The 16,225-nt window shown below is 46.8% G+C and overlaps 1 long non-coding RNA gene across 1 annotated transcript in view; it reads left to right on the top strand.

Annotated features, from left to right (window-relative positions):
* The window catches only part of LOC138297192 (uncharacterized), a 66,860-nt gene extending 51,942 nt beyond the window's left edge, over window positions 1–14,918 (top strand). Inside the window, exon 2 of the long non-coding RNA XR_011203926.1 lies at window positions 14,653–14,918. This is a non-coding gene — a long non-coding RNA (uncharacterized lncRNA). The remainder of the gene's footprint in view (window positions 1–14,652) is intronic.
* Window positions 14,919–16,225: the final 1,307 nt, after the last annotated feature.

Genomic DNA, 16,225 nt, shown 5'->3' with positions numbered 1-16,225 from the left:
TTCAACCATTGGAGGACATTACCAGTTTACTGTAATGCCTTTTGGTTTGAAAAATGCACCTGCCACTTTTCAGAGGTTGGTGAATACAGTCCTACAAGGGCTGGAAGCTTTCAGTGCAGCATATTTGGACGATATAGCTGTATTTAGCTCCAGCTGGGATGATCACCTGGTCCACCTATGGAAAGTTTTGGAGGCCCTGCAAAAGGCAGGCCTCACTATCAATGCTTCAAAGTGCCAGATAGGGCAGGGTACGGTGGTTTATCTGGGACACCTTGTTGGTGGGGAACAGATTGCACCACTACAGGGGAAAATCCAAACAATTATTGATTGGGTTCCCCCTACCACTCAGACTCAGGTGAGAGCCTTCCTAGGCCTCACTGGGTATTACAGGAGGTTCATTAAGAACTATGGCTCCATTGCAGCCCCTCTTAATGACCTCACATCCAAGAAAATGCCTAAAAAGGTATTATGGACAGCAAACTGTCAGAAAGCTTTTGAGGAGCTGAAGCAGGCCATGTGCTCTGCACCTGTCTTGAAAAGCCCTTGTTACTCTAAAAAATTCTATATCCAAACTGATGCATCTGAATTAGGAGTAGGGGCAGTCCTATCACAACTTAATTCTGAGGGCCAGGATCAACCTGTTGCTTTTATTAGTAGGAGGTTGACCCCTAGAGAAAAGCGTTGGTCTGCCATAGAGAGGGAGGCCTTTGCTGTGGTCTGGGCTCTGAAGAAGTTGAGGCCATACCTGTTTGGCACTCACTTCATTGTTCAGACAGACCACAAACCTCTACTTTGGCTAAAACAAATGAAAGGTGAAAATCCTAAATTGTTGAGGTGGTCCATATCCCTACAGGGAATGGACTATGCAGTGGAACATAGACCTGGGAGTAGCCACTCCAATGCAGATGGACTCTCCAGATATTTCCACTTAGACAATGAAGACTCATCAGGTCATGGCTAGTCTTATTGTCCTTCGTTTGGGGGGGGGGTTGTGTAGGAAAGTACCATCTTCCCTGGCATGTTACCCCCATTTTTCACTGTATATATTTTGTTTTAGTTGTATGTGTCACTGGGACCCTGTTCACCAGGGCCCCAGTGCTCATAAGTGTGCCTGAATGTGTTACCTGTGTAGTGACTAACTGTCTCACTGAGGCTCTGCTAATCAGAACCTCAGTGGTTATGCTCTCTCATTTCTTTCTAAATTGTCACTAACAGGCTAGTGACCAATTTTACCAATTTACATTGGCTTACTGGAACACCCTTATAATTCCCTAGTATATGGTACTGAGGTACCCAGGGTATTGGGGTTCCAGGAGATCCATATGGGCTGCAGCATTTATTTTGCCACCCATAGGGAACTCTGACAATTCTTACACAGGCCTGCCACTGCAGCCTGAGTGAAATAACGTCCACGTTATTTCACAGCCATTTTACACTGCACTTAAGTAACTTATAAGTCACCTATATGTCTAACCTTTACCTGGTAAAGGTTAGGTGCAAAGTTACTTAGTGTGAGGGCACCCTGGCACTAGCCAAGGTGCCCCCACATTGTTCAGAGCCAATTCCCTGAACTTTGTGAGTGCGGGGACACCATTACATGCGTGCACTACATATAGGTCACTACCTATATGTAGCTTCACAATGGTAACTCCGAATATGGCCATGTAACATGTCTAAGATCATGGAATTGCCCCCTCTATGCCATCCTGGCATTGTTGGCACAATTCGATGATCCCAGTGGTCTGTAGCACAGACCCTGGTACTGCCAAACTGCCTTTCCTGGGTTTTCACTGCAGCTGCTGCTGCTGCCAATCCCTCAGACAGGTTTCTTCCCTCCTGGGGTCAAGCCAGGCTTGTCCCAGGATGGCAGAACAAAGGACTTCCTCTGAGAGAAGGTGTTACACCCTCTCCCTTTGGAAAATGGTGTGAAGGCAGGGGAGGAGTAGCCTCCCCCAGCCTCTGGAAATACTTTCTTGGGCACAGATGTGCCCAATTCTGCATAAGCCAGTCTACACCGGTTCAGGGACCCCTTAGCCTCTGCTCTGGCGCGAAACTGGACAAAGGAAAGGGGAGTGACCACTCCCCTGACCTGCACCTCCCCTGGGAGGTGTCCAGAGCTCCTCCAGTGTGCTCCAGACCTCTGCCATCTTGGAAACAGAGGTGCTGCTGGCACACTGGACTGCTCTGAGTGGCCAGTGCCACCAGGTGACGTCAGAGACTCCTTGTGATAGGCTCAATCAGGTGTTGCTAGCCTATCCTCTTTCCTAAGTAGCCAAACCCTCTTTTCCGGCTATTTAGGGTCTCTGTCTCTGGGGAAACTTCAGAAAACGAATGCAAGAGCTCATCCGAGTTCCTCTGCATCTCTCTCTTCACCTTCTGCCAAGGAATCGACTGCTGACCGCGCTGGAAGCCTGCAACACTGCAACAAAGTAGCAAAGACGACTACTGCAACTCTGTAACGCTGATCCTGCCGCCTTCTCGACTGTTTTCCTGGTGGTGCATGCTGTGGGGGTAGTCTGCCTCCTCTCTGCACTACAAGCTCCGAAGAAATCTCCCGTGGGTCGACGGAATCTTCCCCCTGTAACCGCAGGCACCAAAAAGCTGCATTACCGGTCCCTTGGGTCTCCTCTAAGCACGACGAGCGAGGTCCCTCGAATCCAGCAACTCTGTCCAAGTGACCCCCACAGTCCAGTGACTCTTCAGTCCAAGTTTGGTGGAGGTAAGTCCTTGCCTCACCTCGCTAGACTGCATTGCTGGGAACTGTGACTTTTACAGCTACTCCGGCCTCCGTGCACTTCCGGTGGAAATCCATTGTGCACAGTCCAGCCTGGGTCCACAGCACTCTAACCTGCATTGCACGACCTCCTAAGTTGTTCTCCGGCGACGTGGGACTTCTTTGTGCAACTTCGGGTGAGCACTGTTTCATGCATCTTTGTAGTGCCTGTTTCTGGCACTTCTTTGGGTGCTACCTGCTGCTAAGAGGATTCCTTGTCTTGCTCGACGTCCCCTCTCTCTCCTGGTCCAATTTGCGACCTCCTGGTCCCTCCAGGGCCACAGCAGTGTCCAAAAACACTAACTGCATGATTTGCAGCTAGCAAGGCTTGTTTGCTTTATTTTGGCGGGAATACACTTCTGCACGACTCTCCAGGGCAAGATGGATCCGTCCACCAAAGGGGAAGTCTCTAGCCCTTTTCGTTCCTGCAGAAACCTCAGCTTCTTCTGTCCAGTAGAAGCTTCTTTGCACCCACAGCTGGCATTTCCTGGGCATATGCCCATCTCCGACTTGCTTGTTATTTTTGGACTTGGTCCCCTTGTTCCACAGGTACCCTAGATTGGAAATCCACAGTTGTTGAATTGTTGGTTTGTGTCTTTCCTGAATTATTCCTCTATCACGACTTCTTTGTCTCTTGGGGAACTTTAGTGCACTTTGCACTCACTTTTCAGGGTCTTGGGCAGGGCTAATTTTCTAACTCTCACTATTTTCTAATAGTCCCGGCGACCCTCTACAAGGTCACATAGGTTTGGGGTCCATTCGTGGTTCGCATTCCACTTTTGGAGTATATGGTTTGTGTTGCCCCTATCCCTATGTGTCCCCTTTGCATCCTATTGTAACTATACATTGTTTGCACTGTTTTCTAAGACTATACTGCATATTTTTGCTATTGTGTATATATATCTTGTGTATATTTCCTATCCTCTCACTGAGGGTACACTCTAAGATACTTTGGCATATTGTCATAAAAATAAAGTACCTTTATTTTTAGTATAACTGTGTATTGTGTTTTCTTATGATATTGTGCAAGTGACACTTGTGGTACCTTAGTAGCTTCACACGTCTCCTAGTTCAGCCGAAGCTGCTCTGCTAAGCTACCATTATCTATCAGCCTAAGCTGCTAGACACCCTATACACTAATAAGGGATAACTGGGCCTGGTGCAAGGTGCAAGTACCCCTTGGTACTCACTACAAGCCAGTCCAGCCTCCTACATTGGTTGTGCAGCGGTGGGATAAGTGCTTTGAGACTACTTACCACTCTTGTCATTGTACTTTTCATAAGAGAAAAATATACAAAACAAGGTCAGTGTATATACACATAGCCAAAAAGTTTTGCATTTCCTCTTTTCACTCTTTTCTAAGTGCTGAAAAGTACTTCTAAACTTTCTAAAAAGTTCGAAAAAGTTTTAAAAGTTTTTTTCTCTGTCTTTCTAAAAGCTCTGACAAACTTTTTTCTCTTTTTCTATCACTTCAACTCTCTCTAAAATATCTGGCACAGGCCAAAATGTTGACCTGTCTAAGATTGCATATGATCACCTTAGCTGGAAAGGAGCAAGGAGTCTCTGCATAGAGAGAGGTTTGAGTGTAGGGAAGAATCCTTCCTTGGAATTTTTGCTTAATATGCTTAGAGAACAAGATAAGGCCATAGGGGCCACATCTGTTGAAAAAGTAGCAAATGGTTCCCAATCTGATTCAGGGACTCCCCCAGAAAAAGATTCAGGAAAGAAAGTTCCTAGCCTGCCCATTACAAGACAGTCTAGCATAGTTGGTACTGAGGTGGAGTCACATCATCCAGATGATGTGCTCTCACATTACACTGTCAGCCAAGCTGTTAGGGTGCCCTCTGTAAGGGACAGGTCTCCTTCTGTTCATTCCCATCATACCTCTGTATCTAGAAATGTCCCTCCCACCAACCCTGATGACAGATTGTTAGAAAGGGAACTCAATAAGTTGAGGGTGGAACAAACCAGACTGAAGCTTAAAAAGCAACAGCTGGATTTGGATAGACAGTCTTTAGAATTAGAGAAGGAAAGACAGAAGTTGGGTTTAGAAACCCATGGTGGCAGCAGCAGTATTCCCCATATTCATCCTGTAAAAGAGCATGATTCCAGGAATCTACACAAGATAGTTCCCCCTTATAAGGAGGGGGATGACATTAACAAGTGGTTTGCTGCATTTGAGAGGGCCTGTGTTGTACAGGATGTCCCTCAAAGGCAGTGGGCTGCTATCCTATGGCTATCATTTAGTGGAAAAGGTAGGGATAGGCTCCTTACTGTGAAAGAAAGTGATGCCAATATGTTTACAGTACTTAAGAATGCACTCCTGGATGGTTATGGCTTAACCACTGAACACTACAGGATAAAGTTCAGAGAGACCAAAAAGGAGTCTTCACAAGACTGGGTTGATTTCATTGACCATTCAGTGAAGGCCTTGGAGGGGTGGTTACATGGCAGTAAAGTTACTGATTATGACAGCCTGTATAACTTGATCCTGAGAGAGCATATTCTTAATAATTGTGTGTCTGATTTGTTGCACCAGTACTTGGTGGACTCTGATCTGACCTCTCCCCTAGAATTGGGAAAGAAGGCAGACAAATGGGTCAGAACAAGAGTGAACAGAAAAGTTCATACAGGGGGTGACAAAGATGGCAACAAAAAGAAGGATGGTAAGTCTTCAGACAAGGGTGGGGACAAATCTAAAAATGAGTCTTCATCAGGCCCACAAAAACACTCTGGTGGGGGTGGTGGGTCCAAATCCTCCTTTAATCAAAACAAAGAAAAGAAACCATGGTGCTATTTATGTAAAGTAAAAGGCCATTGGACAACAGATCCCAGTTGTCCAAAGAAAGGCACCAAGCCTCCTACCACTATAACCCCTACTGCTACACCTAGTGTCCCTACTAATAGCAGTGGTGGTGGGAGCAAACCTACTAATAGCCAATCCAAGGGAGTAGCTGGGCTCACCATTGGTAACTTAGTTGGGGTTGGCCTTGTTAGGGAGGCCACAGAGGCTGTATTAGTCTCTGAGGGGGCTATTGATTTAGCCACCTTAGTTGCTTGTCCCCTTAATATGGATAAGTACAAGCAGCTACCCCTAATAAATGGTGTTGAGGTTCAGGCCTACAGGGACACTGGTGCCAGTGTGACTATGGTCATAGAGAAACTGGTCCACCCTGAACAACACCTACTTGGTCACCAGTACCAAGTAACCGATGCTCACAACAACACACTTAGCCACCCCATGGCTGTTGTTAATCTCAACTGGGGGGGGGTTACTGGTCCAAAGAAAGTTGTGGTAGCTTCAGATTTAACTGTAGACTGTCTATTAGGGAATGATTTGGAGACATCAGCTTGGTCAGATGTGGAGTTGGAGGCCCATGCAGCAATGCTGGGCATCCCAGGGCATATTTTTGCTTTGACAAGGGCTCAGGCCAAAAAGCAAAAAGGACAGGGAAGCTTGGATCCTGGAACAATGGACCAAGTGCTCCCTAAAGCTAGGGCTAGTGGAAGCAAACCACTTCCTACTATCCCTCCCTCTACAGTGGATTCAACTTCAGAGGAAGAAGAATTCCCTCCCTGTGCAGAACCTTCACCAGAGGAGCTTCAAGCAGACACTGCTGAGCTTTTGGGTGAAGGGGGGCCTGCCAGGGAGGAGCTGAGTGTGGCACAGCAAACCTGTCCCACATTAGAGGGTCTAAGACAGCAAGCTGTCAAACAGGCTAATGGGGATGTCAGTGACTCTCACAGAGTTTACTGGGAGGACAACCTCTTGTACACTGAGCATAGGGATCCTAAACCTGGAGCTGCCAGGAGATTAGTGATTCCTTAGGAGTACAGAAAGTTCCTCCTAACTCTTCCCCACAACATTCCCCTAGCTGGGCATCTGGGACAAATGAAAACTTGGGACAGACTTGTTCCCTTGTTTCATTGGCCTAAGATGTCTGAGGACACAAAAGATTTTTGTAAGTCCTGTGAAACCTGTCAAGCCAGTGGCAGGACAGGTGGCACCCCAAAGGCACCCCTTATTCCACTGCCTGTGGTTGGGGTTCCCTTTGAAAGGGTAGGGGTTGACATAGTTGGCCCCCTTGTCCCTCCTACTGCTTCAGGCAATAGATTCATCTTGGTGGTAGTGGACCATGCCACAAGATATCCTGAAGCTATTCCTTTAAGGACCACTACAGCCCCTGCAGTGGCAAAGGCCCTCCTGGGAATATTTTCCAGGGTGGGCTTCCCAAAGGAAGTAGTATCAGACAGGGGAAGCAATTTCATGTCTGCATACTTAAAGGCCATGTGGAAGGAGTGTGGTGTAACTTACAAGTTCACCACACCCTATCATCCACAAACAAATGGACTGGAGGAGAGATTTAATAAAACTCTCAAAGGCATGATTATGGGTCTCCCTGAAAAACTCTGCAGGAGATGGGATATCCTGTTACCATGCCTCCTTTTTGCCTACAGGGCACCCCAGAAAGGAGTGGGCTTCAGCCCCTTTGAACTTCTTTTTGGACACCCTGTTAGGGGTCCACTCACACTTGTAAAGGAGGGTTGGGAACAACCTTTAAAAGCTCCTAAGCAGGATATTGTGGATTATGTACTTGGCCTCAGATCCAGGATGGCTGAGTACATGAAAAAGGCCAGCAAAAACCTTCAGGCCAGCCAAGAGCTCCAGAAGCAATGGCATGATCAGAAGGCTGTTTTGGTTCAGTACCAACCAGGGCAGAAAGTGTGGGTCTTGGAGCCTGTGGCCCTAAGAGCACTCCAAGATAAATGGAGTGGACCCCACACAATTGTTGAGAAAAAGGGTGAAGTCACCTATTTGGTTGAGTTAGGCACTGCAAGGAGTCCAGATAGGGTACTCCATGTAAACCGCCTGAAACCCTACTATGACAGGGCTGATCTCACCCTGCTCATGGCAACTGATGAGGGACAGGAAGAAGACAGTGATCCTCTACCTGATCTCTTCTCTTCCACAGAACAAGATGTTCTTGTGGAAGGTGTAGTTTTGGCTGATTGTCTTACTGCTGAGCAGAAAGACCATTGCATAAATCTCCTAGATCAATTCTCTGAACTCTTCTCTACTGTGCCAGGTACCACTTCTTGGTGTGAGCACACTATAGATACTGGAGACAGTTTACCTGTCAAAAGTAAGATCTATAGGCAGCCTGACCATGTCAGGGACTACATAAAGCAAGAGGTCCATAAAATGTTAGAACTAGGAGTGGTTGAGCACTCTGAAAGTCCATGGGCTTCTCCTGTGGTACTTGTACCAAAACCCCATTCCAAAGATGGAAAGAAGGAAATGCGGTTTTGTGTAGACTAAAGAGGTCTCAACTTGGTAACCAAAACTGATGCTCACCCTATACCCAGGGCAGATGAGCTCATAGATACACTGGCATCTGCCAAGTATCTAAGCACTTTTGATTTGACTGCAGGGTATTGGCAGATCAAATTGTCAAAAGATGCTAAACCTAAAACTGCATTTTCAACCATTGGAGGACATTACCAGTTTACTGTAATGCCTTTTGGTTTGAAAAATGCACCTGCCACTTTTCAGAGGTTGGTGAATACAGTCCTACAAGGGCTGGAAGCTTTCAGTGCAGCATATTTGGACGATATAGCTGTATTTAGCTCCAGCTGGGATGATCACCTGGTCCACCTATGGAAAGTTTTGGAGGCCCTGCAAAAGGCAGGCCTCACTATCAATGCTTCAAAGTGCCAGATAGGGCAGGGTAAGGTGGTTTATCTGGGACACCTTGTTGGTGGGGAACAGATTGCACCACTACAGGGGAAAATCCAAACAATTATTGATTGGGTTCCCCCTACCACTCAGACTCAGGTGAGAGCCTTCCTAGGCCTCACTGGGTATTACAGGAGGTTCATTAAGAACTATGGCTCCATTGCAGCCCCTCTTAATGACCTCACATCCAAGAAAATGCCTAAAAATGTATTATGGACAGCAAACTGTCAGAAAGCTTTTGAGGAGCTGAAGCAGGCCATGTGCTCTGCACCTGTCTTGAAAAGCCCTTGTTACTCTAAAAAATTCTATATCCAAACTGATGCATCTGAATTAGGAGTAGGGGCAGTCCTATCACAACTTAATTCTGAGGGCCAGGATCAACCTGTTGCTTTTATTAGTAGGAGGTTGACCCCTAGAGAAAAGCGTTGGTCTGCCATAGAGAGGGAGGCCTTTGCTGTGGTCTGGGCTCTGAAGAAGTTGAGGCCATACCTGTTTGGCACTCACTTCATTGTTCAGACAGACCACAAACCTCTACTTTGGCTAAAACAAATGAAAGGTGAAAATCCTAAATTGTTGAGGTGGTCCATATCCCTACAGGGAATGGACTATGCAGTGGAACATAGACCTGGGAGTAGCCACTCCAATGCAGATGGACTCTCCAGATATTTCCACTTAGACAATGAAGACTCATCAGGTCATGGCTAGTCTTATTGTCCTTCGTTTGTGGGGGGGGTTGTGTAGGAAAGTACCATCTTGCCTGGCATGTTACCCCCATTTTTCACTGTATATATTTTGTTTTAGTTGTATGTGTCACTGGGACCCTGTTCACCAGGGCCCCAGTGCTCATAAGTGTGCCTGAATGTGTTACCTGTGTAGTGACTAACTGTCTCACTGAGGCTCTGCTAATCAGAACCTCAGTGGTTATGCTCTCTCATTTCTTTCTAAATTGTCACTAACAGGCTAGTGACCAATTTTACCAATTTACATTGGCTTACTGGAACACCCTTATAATTCCCTAGTATATGGTACTGAGGTACCCAGGGTATTGGGGTTCCAGGAGATCCATATGGGCTGCAGCATTTATTTTGCCACCCATAGGGAACTCTGACAATTCTTACACAGGCCTGCCACTGCAGCCTGAGTGAAATAACGTCCACGTTATTTCACAGCCATTTTACACTGCACTTAAGTAACTTATAAGTCACCTATATGTCTAACCTTTACCTGGTAAAGGTTAGGTGCAAAGTTACTTAGTGTGAGGGCACCCTGGCACTAGCCAAGGTGCCCCCACATTGTTCAGAGCCAATTCCCTGAACTTTGTGAGTGCGGGGACACCATTACATGCGTGCACTACATATAGGTCACTACCTATATGTAGCTTCACAATGGTAACTCCGAATATGGCCATGTAACATGTCTAAGATCATGGAATTGCCCCCTCTATGCCATCCTGGCATTGTTGGCACAATTCGATGATCCCAGTGGTCTGTAGCACAGACCCTGGTACTGCCAAACTGCCTTTCCTGGGGTTTCACTGCAGCTGCTGCTGCTGCCAATCCCTCAGACAGGTTTCTGCCCTCCTGGGGTCAAGCCAGGCTTGTCCCAGGATGGCAGAACAAAGGACTTCCTCTGAGAGAAGGTGTTACGCCCTCTCCCTTTGGAAAATGGTGTGAAGGCAGGGGAGGAGTAGCCTCCCCCAGCCTCTGGAAATACTTTCTTGGGCACAGATGTGCCCAATTCTGCATAAGCCAGTCTACACCGGTTCAGGGACCCCTTAGCCTCTGCTCTGGCGCGAAACTGGACAAAGGAAAGGGGAGTGACCACTCCCCTGACCTGCACCTCCCCTGGGAGGTGTCCAGAGCTCCTCCAGTGTGCTCCAGACCTCTGCCATCTTGGAAACAGAGGTGCTGCTGGCACACTGGACTGCTCTGAGTGGCCAGTGCCACCAGGTGACGTCAGAGACTCCTTGTGATAGGCTCAATCAGGTGTTGCTAGCCTATCCTCTTTCCTAAGTAGCCAAACCCTCTTTTCCGGCTATTTAGGGTCTCTGTCTCTGGGGAAACTTCAGAAAACGAATGCAAGAGCTCATCCGAGTTCCTCTGCATCTCTCTCTTCACCTTCTGCCAAGGAATCGACTGCTGAACGCGCTGGAAGCCTGCAACACTGCAACAAAGTAGCAAAGACGACTACTGCAACTCTGTAACGCTGATCCTGCCGCCTTCTCGACTGTTTTCCTGGTGGTGCATGCTGTGGGGGTAGTCTGCCTCCTCTCTGCACTAGAAGCTCCGAAGAAATCTCCCGTGGGTCGACGGAATCTTCCCCCTGCAACCGCAGGCACCAAAAAGCTGCATTACTGGTCCCTTGGGTCTCCTCTCAGCATGACGAGCGAGGTCCCTCGAATCCAGCAACTCTGTCCAAGTGACCCCCACAGTCCAGTGACTCTTCAGTCCAAGTTTGGTGGACGTAAGTCCTTGCCTCACCTCGCTAGACTGCATTGCTGTGATCCGCGACTTTTGCAGCTACTCCGGCCTCCGTGCACTTCCGTCGGAAATCCTTTGTGCACAGTCCAGCCTGGGTCAACGGCACTCTAACCTGCATTGCACGACCTCCTAAGTTGTTCTCCGGCGACGTGGGACTTCTTTGTGCAACTTCGGGTGAGCACCATTTCACGCATCCTTGTAGTGCCTGTTTCTGGCACTTCTCTGGGTGCTACCTGCTGCTGAGAGAGCTCCATGTCTTGCTCGACGTCCCCTCTCTCTCCTGGTCCAATTTGCGACCTCCTGGTCCCTCCAGGGCCACAGCAGCGTCCAAAAACGCTAACCACAAGATTAGAAGCTAGCAAGGCTTGTTGGCGTTCTTTCAGCAGGAAAACACTTTTGCACGACTCTCCACGGCGAGTCGGATCTGTCCACCAAAGGGGAAGTCTCTAGCCTATTTCTTTTCTGCAGAAACCTCAGCTTCTTCTGTCCAGTAGAAGCATCTTTGCACCCACAGCTGGCATTTCCTGGGCATATGCCCATCTCCGACTTGCTTGTGACCTTTGGACTTGGTCCCCTTGTTCCACAGGTACCCTAGATTGGAAATCCACAGTTGTTGCATTGTTGGTTTGTGTCTTTCCTGCATTATTCCTCTATCACGACTTCTTTGTCTCTTGGGGAACTTTAGTGCACTTTGCACTCACTTTTCAGGGTCTTGGGGAGGGCTAATTTTCTAACTCTCACTATTTTCTAATAGTCCCAGCGACCCTCTACAAGGTCACATAGGTTTGGGGTCCATTCGTGGTTCGCATTCCACTTTTGGAGTATATGGTTTGTGTTGCCCCTATCCCTATGTGTCCCCATTGCATCCTATTGTAACTATACATTGTTTGCACTGTTTTCTAAGACTATACTGCATATTTTTGCCATTGTGTATATATATCTTGTGTATATTTCCTATCCTCTCACTGAGGGTACACTCTAAGATACTTTGGCATATTGTCATAAAAATAAAGTACCTTTATTTTTAGTATAACTGTGTATTGTGTTTTGTTATGATATTGTGCAAGTGACACTTGTGGTACTGTAGTAGCTTCACACGTCTCCTAGTTCAGCCTAAGCTGCTCTGCTAAGCTACCATTATCTATCAGCCTAAGCTGCTAGACACCCTATACACTAATAAGGGATAACTGGGCCTGGTGCAAGGTGCAAGTACCCCTTGGTACTCACTACAAGCCAGTCCAGCCTCCTACACGTCCCCGCACTCATGTCTGGGGATTTGGCCCTGGACTGCGTGGGGGCACCTTTGCTAGTGCAAGAGTGCCCTCAGACTTAGTAACTTTGCACCTAACCCTCAATAAATAAATGTTAGACATATAGGTGACTTTTAAGTTACTTAAGTGTAGTGAAAAAGGCTGTGAAATAGTGTGTGCACTATTTCACGCATGCTGCAGTGGCAGTCCTGTGAAAGGGGTTGTGTGAACCCCAATGCCCTAGGTACCTAGGTACCTAGGTACCATGTACTAGGGACTTATAAGGGGATTTCAGTGTGCCAATTGAAATTGGTAAATTAAGTCACTAGCCTATAGTGATAAATTTAAAATCAGAGAGAGCATAAGCACTGAGGTTCTGGTTAGCAGAGCCTCAGTGACACAGTTAAGCACTACTGACAACACACACATTAGGCCACAAACTCTGAGCACTGGGGTCCTGACCAGAAGGATCCCAGTGAGACAAGCAAAGACATACTGACATACAGGCACAAATGGGGGTAACATGCTAAGAAAGACAGCACTTTCCTACAGAATCCCGCAATGCAAACCAGACTGCATTCATCCATCCAGCGTGTGACATTTTCTGCACCAACCAGGAACCCGTATCTGTCTTCTTTGGTGCAATACTGACTTTGTCTTCTCATCTGTGGTTCCTCTTTTGCACCTTCATCCAGGTAAGCAGGGGCTCCATTTCTCCCTGGACTCTTCAGTGCTTCTTGGACTTGGTCCCCTTCTTCCACAGGTCTTCAGGTCCAGGAATCCATCATTGGTGTCTTGCAGTCTCTTCTGGTTCTTGCATTATCTCTTATCACAACTTCTAGTGTGTTTTAGGAAACGTGTTTTACTCCTGCTTTTCTGGGCCCTCGGGTGGGGTATTTTACTTACCTTTTGTGTTTTCATAAATTCCCAGGCCCCCTCTATACATTACACTTGCCTAGGGGGGAAACCGACGTTCATATTCCACTATTTTAGTATATGGTTTGTGTTCTCTAGGCCCATTGCAACCTATTGTGATTTTCACTATTTGCACTGTTTTCTGGCTGTGTACTGAACTGATCTAAGTTTGGTTATTGGTGTATATTTTATGTGCATTATTTACCTCCTGAGGGAGTATAGCCTCCAAGATATTTTTGGCCTTGTGTCAATAAAATAAAGCACCTTTATTTTTGGTAACACTGAGTATTGTCTTTCTTGTGTGTAAGGACTGTGTGACTGCAGTGGTATTGCACAAGCTTTGCGTGTCTCCTAGTTCAGCCTTGGCTGCTCTGCCTACAGCTACCCCTGGACAGCCTGGCTTCTAGACACTGCCTACATTTCATTAATAAGGGATAACTGGACATGGTATAAGGTGTAAGCACCTGTGGTACCCACTACAAACCAGGCCAGCCTCCTACAGGTAGTATAATTATACATATAGCACTCACCACAACATTATGTGAAGGACCTCACTCTACATGAACATATTTTCAGGTCCAAACAAAATTCCTGCCTTAGATTTCAATAATAAATAAGATCTAGGAAACCTTCCTCCCCCTCCAGATGATTGGGCCCAGATTTACTATGATTTTGCATGAAGGTTGTGTCATTTGTAGCACAGTCCAGCTGCAAAACCATGTTTTTGACAATTACTAAGCCATGTAAAACCACCATACATAGTTTAGTAAATAAAAAAGTAATGCAAGGATGCTACCTTACCTCACTTTCCATCGGCTAGGTGTTACATGGGTGGAACACTGACGTTCCCATGCACCCACCCATGCATTTTGATGCAATCCCAGATTGTTGCCAAATGGTGCATTGGAGGCATAAGAGGGACAAATATCTTTATTTGTCCTTGTTGTTTCCTCTTTCCATTTGTACTATACTCTGTAGCACACATAGGAAGAGGAATATGCCTCTAAGGAAGTGCCACCTCCTGCACAAAAACAACCCTGCCTGTAACGCAGACACCCTTGCACTGTCTTGCAAGGGCATCTGCACTGGTGCTAGACAGCACACCGTGCACCAGCACAGCTTTGTAAGTATGCAGCATTTCTGCTTTTTCGCTTTAACTCAACATGGCACAGCAAGTTCCCTTGTTGTTCTGTGTTGCAGGAAAAAATATTGAATGTGCCCCTTGGTGTCATCTCCATTGATTTCAATGTCTTCACCCTCCTAGATAACTCATTCTCACCCTTGTAGATTTTCAAGCAGTTCAGAGGTATGGTATAGCAAAAGTATGTGTTACTGTGTCTGTAACTTAATCCCTATAGTTTTTAACCACTACAGTTATCTGAACAATGTAGCTGATTTTAAAAATTTATTTGAGCTGTAATCTAGTTTTATAGAATATATATGTTGTGTCATACACTCAGAACAGGTCACTAAGCTGTCCATGTGTTTTTTCCATAGGTTAATATCACCCTGAAGAATACCTCTGCTGGACATCTACTGATTTTTAGACCATCATTGCTTTCCCACAAAGATTATTTTGTCATTTCTAAAACATGTACTATTCTGTAGAAGACTTTATGATCCTGCTATCCTCTCTGTTGTTTCAGTAATAAAGTAGCAAAAACATCATGTCTCAAAGTTAATCTCTGTTGCTTTCTAATGAATAAAAGCCATTCATCATTGTTCTAGGCTCAGCTCTTGAAATAAAATTGAGGAAACCCACCCATCATTGTTCTAGGCTCATTTCTATTATTTACCAAAGACATGGAAACATCCATAGTGGCCAGAGGTCTGGTAGACATGGACTCCTATTGCTCAAAGTATACATGCATGTACTCATCTTTATATCTAGTGATGTATCATATCTGCATCTTGCTATGACCAAAGCAGTATGTGCTGTGAAAGGAAAGAACATGTCACAAATTTCTTCCAAATGCTGGTAATTGATGATTTGTGAAAAAAAGAGATGGAGTCCCAGAATCTCTGAAACATGCTCCATCATATGTTATGTGCCTGTCTCAATAACCAATCCCGTGGCGATTGTTAAGATTAGAAGGTGCAGTGGTACTGTTGTTTTAGCTGTCCTCTAAATTCCAATAATTGCTGTTGTTAACATTTGGGGAACCATATCACATGTTTGCATAAGGGCCATTGGCACCCCTGCTTCACCATTACCAACTAGGTTTTCGGCAGTTTTTAGGGTTGGGGATGTTTTAAGGGCTCAGGGTTAGGGCTGGGTTGTTTTTTAGGGCTCAGGGTTAGGGCTGGGTTGTTTTTTAGGGTTAGGGCTGGGGCCGTTTTCAGGGCTAGGGCTATGTCTTAGGGCATAGGGTTAGGGCTTCAGCAGTTTTTAGGGTTGGGGATGTTTTAAGGGCTCAGGGTTGGGGCTGGGGCCGTTTTCCATGCTGGGGCTGTTATTAGGGCTTAGGGTTAGGGCTGGGAGAGTTTTTAGGGCTGGGGTTGTTTTTAGGGCTCAGGGCTTGGGCTGGGGCTCCTCTTGGGGCTCAGGGCTAGGGCTGGGTTGGTGTTTAGGGTTAGGGCTGGGGCCGTTTTCCATGCTGGGGCTGTTATTAGGGCTTAGGGTTAGGGCTGGGAGAGTTTTTAGGGCTGGGGTTGTTTTTAGGGCTCAGGGCTTGGGCTGGGGCTCCTCTTGGGGCTCAGGGCTAGGGCTGGGTTGGTGTTTAGGGTTAGGGCTGGGGCCGTTTTCCATGCTGGGGCTGTTATTAGGGCTTAGGGTTAGGGCTGGGAGAGTTTTTAGGGCTGGGGTTGTTTTTAGGGCTCAGGGCTTGGGCTGGGGCTCCTCTTGGGGCTCAGGGCTAGGGCTGGGTTGGTGTTTAGGGTTAGGGCTGGGGCCGTTTTCCATGCTGGGGCTGTTATTAGGGCTTAGGGTTAGGGCTGGGAGAGTTTTTAGGGCTGGGGTTGTTTTTAGGGCTCAGGGCTTGGGCTGGGGCTCCTCTTGGGGCTCAGGGCTAGGGCTGGGTTGGTGTTTAGGGTTAGGGCTGGGGCCGTTTTCCATGCTGGGGCTGTTATT

The sequence above is a fragment of the Pleurodeles waltl genome, chromosome 5 (assembly GCF_031143425.1).
Source record: "Pleurodeles waltl isolate 20211129_DDA chromosome 5, aPleWal1.hap1.20221129, whole genome shotgun sequence".
NCBI classification, from domain to species: Eukaryota; Metazoa; Chordata; class Amphibia; order Caudata; family Salamandridae; genus Pleurodeles; species Pleurodeles waltl.
The sequence above is the reverse complement of the archived record's forward strand: the minus strand, read 5'-3'. Positions and strand labels throughout refer to the sequence as shown.